The following is a 6,624-nucleotide window of genomic DNA, read 5'->3' on the forward strand; positions in this document are numbered from 1 at the left end:
TATATTGGTTATTGATGATTGTATTCGATTTGAATTAAATCAGTTAAAAGAGGAATGAGTTATTGTTACTGTATCCTTGAATAATGTTTGTTGTTACTTTGATGAATGTCTGATTTAGTTTCATTTGAGTATTGAGTTGTCTTTTAATTGTAATTAGAGTTCACTAGCTGCATCCATTTACTCTTGTATTTGAAAGAATTGTACTGCAATTTAGAAGCATTACTCTTGAGTAAACAGCTGCCACATACTGTGTACACTCTTGAAATAGAAAGTCTTACCTGGATTGATAACTAATGTGAAGATAATTAGGAGTTAAAAAGACACCTTTTATCACTCAACAAAGAGCAACATCAAAAATTGAGTTTGAGAAAACCCAGGAAAGACAGACTCGTAAAGAACGGAGTGAACACAGCGTATTACTATAAACTTCAGTGCGCTTACAAAGAAAACTCCAATAAGTCATTACGGTAATGAACTACTGTAACTTCTACCGTAGCAATTATGATGACCGTTTATGATGATCAGATGGTGAAACTCTTCTTAATTGTCTAACATATCAAATCAATGCTCCAAGATAGTACACAGTGGCACAAAGAGGAATTCATTTCATAAAGGGCTCTCTATTGTGTGTATCCCTCCCTAGCAATGCCTTTGACCCAGCAGGGCTTCTATTTGCATTCAATGTAAAGAACAGGTGTCCAGAAGAAAGATACTGTCAAACTCAGAAATTTGGAAATAAGATTTATGGAAAGATCCCAAACTTTAATGGAGCCGAGAAGCCTCTATGAAACTAGGAAGATTGCTACATATACATTGCATTGAAACTATTTTTCCATAAGCATAACAGATAATCTGCGGTACAATAATATGACAACTGTACCACCCTCATGATCCTCACTTCCACTTCAATTTTCTTTTAATCAATGACCCTTTCAGCGTCTCATAATTCAAGTGCTCACATATGATGGGAGCCAAGTGAACGGAATTCCCGTATAAAATGGGAGCCAAGACAATGACATCCTTGGGGTCCTCATAGAAAAGGGGCAACGTGTACTCAGCCGTGATCTGCTGATCCAAATACGAGGCATAGGTGCTCTGGCTATCATAGATGACACCGATCCTGTAATTGGGGTTGTGCAACACCACGGTGAATTGGAGGCTTGAAGTGAGCAATTTGTGGTTCACATTTAGCTCACTGACTGTAGCGTTCTGCAAGTGGAACCGTGGTTTGTGTGGATGCAACACTAAGAAGATGACCAAGATCACGAACAAAACGATGAAGAGCAACACCAAAAATTGAGTTTGAGAAAACCCAGGAAAGACAGATTCATAAAGAACGGATTGAACACAGCGTATTACTAGAAACTTCAGTGCCCTTACAAAGAAAATTCCAATGAGTCATTACAGTAACGAACTACCATAACTTTTACCACAACAGTTATGATATCTGCTTATGATGATCGGATGGTGAAAATCTTCTTAATCGTCTAACATATCAAATCAATGCTCCAAGATAGTACATGGTGGCACAAAAGGCAATTCATTTCATAGAGAAACGCTTTAAGACGTAATTACAAAATTAATCATAAATTATTATATAATAAAAATTAACCATATACTCTTATAAAAAAACAAAAACCACATATCATTTAAAAAATATTGAAAAACTAACCCTTTTTTAACACATTTTATAAAACAATATTAAAAAGTTAATTCATAAAAATTTAAACCTAAACCAATCTAACAAAGATTTTGAAAGATTTAATGTTATTTTGTTTTTTTTTAATTAGTATCTAAAAGACTATATCTATGATCAGAACAGTCGAAGACAATAATATTAGTAACTAAAGATTTATTAGTCAATTTTAAATATAAAAGCGTTATATTTCTTAAATATAAAAAGGTTATTTCAAATATATTATTAAATACTAAATATAATTTTGAAGTTGAATTGAGGCTTCTATGATCCATATCAAGTTTACGAGATTTTTTTTTCTTTTCTTAAAATAATAAAATTATTAAATATAAATTTAAAATTTAAAATAATTTACATATTTTAAAAATAAAATTGTATAATTAAAATTATTATTAATTTAATAAAATTATAATTTCATTTAAATTTTTATTATTAAATAAAGATTTAGAATCTCTCATGGAAAAATAATTTTTTGTTTTATTAATTTAAATTATCAATATTTATAGGTAGTAAATAAAATTTAGTTCATTTAATTCTGAGTATTTAAAAAAAAAATAAACAATTTGTACTAGCTAATAAAATATATACATGTGTTTATAAGTAGAACTTAGGCGTAAATCACATATAGAAAGACCTTTGTTGACGCGTTTCGAACCAACCAGTGTGGTTCATCGTCAGGACAAGTTGAAGAAACAGATCCAGCAATTGCATGTTATATAGTGTGGAAACAGATCCAACAATTACATGTTATATAGTGTGGTTCATCGTCAGGACAAGTTGAAGAAACAGATCCAACAATTGCATGTTATATAGTCCTCCAACGGCTATCTTTACCAACGGCTAATTACATGTGATTGTGATTATCTTAAATACTTGTAATAGAGGTAAATTCTTAACAACTTCGTGTAATAATAGCTAATAAAATATGTCAATTCTGTTTTATTTTTTATTTTTATTTATGGTCACAAGGAATCATTGGAATCTCCCATGTAAATTCAATTTCTGAATGATAACTTTAACCATTATTATTTAAAATAAATAATCTTTCAAAAACAGTAATATATATAGATATATAATTGAAAAAAAAACGAAAAACCCTAACAAAACATACCTGCAAAGACATTTGATTGTGATTCCCATAACAATAATAAACATTGGCCTAACAGTAAATTCCTAATAGCTTATAAAAAGTATAAATATTTTTGTTTGATGTTTTTAATAATAGAAATGATTATATTTCTGAGTTATAGATTTGAGGCCGAAAATCCGCTCCAGATTTGGAAGGACCGAGGAAAGATTACATTAATTAATTAAAATTGTAGAGTATACGTAGAACTGACTTTGGGTGTCACGATTACCCAGGCAATCAACTTTGACACGCATCTCAGTGTTGTGCCGGTTCCGAGATATATATATCTCGATGAATTTTACTCACTTAAATTTCCTGTTCGTCTCCTCTGATCATGGTTAAAATTGAAGTTGCGCGTAGTCTAACGAGTTGCAGGAGTTAGGTTGGAAAGTTATGGAAATTCGGGTTATATTTAGAGAAAATCAGCGAAGAATTTTTGTAAATCCAAAATATAGTTGTTAAACTTCAAAATTTTAGGTGTTGTAGAAGTTTTTGATGGTGCTGAATCCATTTCCACCATTAAAAACTCCATTGCCTCTACACGATTCTTTGAAATTTTTTTACCCAGATTCAGACCACTTTTGACCATCCGGACAATTCCTCAACAATTCAAGAAATTTAATGATAAAATTCAAGTCAAACCATTAGAATTTTATTTTCTTATTGAATTCTAAACCAATTAAATCACAGAATAATTGAGAAAACTTTTCAAACAATCTAGGTTATAGACAATTTGAGTTAGAATCAAGAATCAAGATAAGGATGACTCTTGTTGACTTGTTGCTGAACGTCAGTCTTTCCTCCCCATACCAATCTTTATCTCTCTATATAACACACCATTTAGGTTTTCCTGGCTGCAACAAGTCACCATTAGCAATGGCCTCTGTCAGCTTTAGGCTTGTACTTAGCATTACTCTTACATGCTTGCTCTTCCTTGCAAGCAACAGTATTTTTTCGTCCACTGTTTCTTCGGAAGAAAAAACTAGTAACCATTTCCAACTGCATACAACCAATGTTTTTGATGGCCATGTAATCGACGATACTCGAGATGGAGAAATGGCTGCAGAGATTGTGGACAGAGAAGTCGACCTCAATCTCAATTATGCAATGCTCCATAGAAGAGTTGCGAGTAACTCGATCTCTTCTCTGGGGCGTGGGTCCACGATGCCTCATATCCTCTTTATCCCGCTGGACAATGCCCTTACATGATTGAAGGAAGAGTAAACTGTGGAAGAATGGAAGACCAGATTCTGATTACAAGAAATGGAGATGGCAGCCGAGCCACTGTTCGGTTCCCAGGTACTCAAAAAACAGTACACTCTGCCCCTTTTTCATTGTTTTCTTTCCTCTTATATGGTTTGCAAACATGGCTTTGCAGTGTTTGCTAGAGGACCGAGAATGCAAAAATATATATGAAATAGAGAATAGTTATGTGATATTGTAAATGTTGGTTTTTAATAGCGGTTATTTAGGGTGGTTCGGTAGAATGATTACTATTTTCTCATTTAGGTGATAAGATGAATTATAGTGTCTTATTATTGTAATATTGTATTAGCTATGAGTCATCTGAATTTTCGAATATACATCTAGGCTACCTTGGTACCAATAACTTCATTCTAGTGCTCCCTACCCCTTTCCACTTAGATGATAGGATAAACTATAATGTCTTATTATTGTAATGTTGTATTGGCCTTGAGTTTTGTGAACTCTTAAATAAATAAGCTGATTTTTTTCTCTCTAGCTCTCCAACTAACAAATAAACAACCTCACTGTAACTCTCCCTTGGTACCAACAACCCACCTAGGTGACATGATGAACTATAATGTCTTATTATTGTAATGTTGTATTGGTTTTGAGTCGTGTGAACTCTTAAATAAATAAGCTTTCTTTTTTTCTAGCTAACAAATAAACAACCTCACTCTAGCCCTCCATCCATACCAAGAATCTTTCTCCCTTTGTACCAACAACCTCACTTTTAACTGTGGGTTTAACCAAAAAAAATTGATTTCCTACATTAAAAAAATGTGATATTGCTCAAAATATATAGATTCAGATTTAAAGTTTCATGTTCGTGTTAATTGATTCAGATTCAACGCCAAAGATATGCTGTCGCGATTGAGGGGAAAGCGATTAATGTTTGTGGGAGACTCAATAACCCGAAGCCAGTGGGAATCCATGATCTGCATGCTTCAAGTGGCGATTCCTAGCAATAAGAAAACTCTGGTTTATCAATCATCTCTAATAATATTCAAGGCCCTGGTAAACTGCTGCTGCATCTAGTTGTGTGTTCTATATATGTGTGTGGGCGCTTGCATCTTTCTTTGACTCTATGTTGGATTGTGATTTTTTTCTCAACTGCAACCTTTTGTTTTTTACGACGGTTACAACGCCTCTGTGGAGTTTTTGTGGGATTCATTTCTAGTTCAGCAGAGTGCTATTGGTGGGAAGAACATTATACAGTTGGACTCAGTTGGAGAAAATGGGGCTTACTGGAAAGGAGTCGACGTCCTGGTTTTCGAATCCTCACAAATCGTAAGAAACGTTTTAGATATTTTTTATATTTTATTTTTATTTATTTTTCTTGGAGAAGATTAGTGTTTGTGTGTGTTGTTTCACTAGTGTATATCGATATAGATTTTAGTAATCAAATGGTTGTGTATATCGATATAGATTTTAGTAATCAAATGGTTGTGTTTAAATGAGCGTCAATAACATAAATAAAAAATTAAATGAGTCTTAATGATATAAATAAAAAATCTCATACACTAATTTAATGTGTAACTCATTCTTAATTTTAAAATTAACTTTTTATTATAATAATGACCGAAAGATAATCATTTGGTTGGACAGATGGGATGCTGTTATGAAAGGCAATCAGCTTTACAGAAACATGAATCCATTGTTAGCTTACAGAAAGGGGTTGATAGCATGGGCAAACTGGATATCTGCAAACCTTGATCCAAAAAGATCTCTGGTCTTCTACAGAACCACGTCCCCTTCACATGAGAGGTAACTGGTTACACATATACAACACAGTGTCTTTCATATATTGCTAATTTTTCAGTATGATGTATAAATTTATGAAAATATGTTGCAGTTCAAGTGAATGGAATGAGAGAAATGGGCATCGATGTTACAACTAGACGGAACCAGTGCAAATAGTAGGATACAAACCTCCAGTGCTTCCTTAAGTGCCCATAGTGAAGCAAGTTCTACAGAAGACAAAGTTTCCTGTTACATTGCTGGACATTACAGGATTGACAGGGTTTCGCGAGGATGGTCACCCTTCAGTTTACAGCCCTGACTACAATTCTGACCAGAGGAAAAATCCAGTTGAGTTTGGAGATTGTAGCCATTGGTGTTTACCAGGCGTACCTGATACATGGAACGAATTGTTGTACTACTCCTTGCTTTTCAAGGGTTTCGGTAGTGAATAGTTTTTTGCGCTGATTGCAAAAAGTTCAAGACTAACATATGCATGAGTCCCTGTTTTTGGGCTCGTCGACAGAATAATCTACCATGGTGAATTTTGTAACCAGTGGAGCCATTCTCTATTTTGTTAATTGAGTAGAAGTTGTTTTATAAGTTCTTGTTTTTCCCCATTTGTTGTTTAAGGCGATGTTGTTTTGCAAGGAACATGCTTCATTCAAAGCCACTGGTTACCACTTCTCTGAGAATGGGTAGGCCAGACAAAGTTAGGAGACCCCGGTTATAATTTCATGAAATTATGGTTATTGTCAAATATTCTAGTAAACTTTGAATTAGATACAATATTGTAGATATATAATAGAATGAGTGT

At 33.5% G+C, this 6,624-nt stretch overlaps 1 pseudogene; it reads left to right on the top strand.

Annotated features, from left to right (window-relative positions):
• The first annotated feature begins 3,701 nt into the window (after positions 1-3,701).
• On the top strand, positions 3,702-6,262 carry LOC149143752 (protein trichome birefringence-like 36; annotated as a pseudogene).
• The last annotated feature ends 362 nt before the right edge of the window (positions 6,263-6,624 follow it).

This window comes from Pinus tabuliformis, chromosome X, assembly GCF_031772625.1.
Source record: "Pinus tabuliformis cultivar Carrire ecotype Pingquan chromosome X, CPIR1, whole genome shotgun sequence".
NCBI lineage: Eukaryota > Viridiplantae > Streptophyta > Pinopsida > Pinales > Pinaceae > Pinus > Pinus tabuliformis.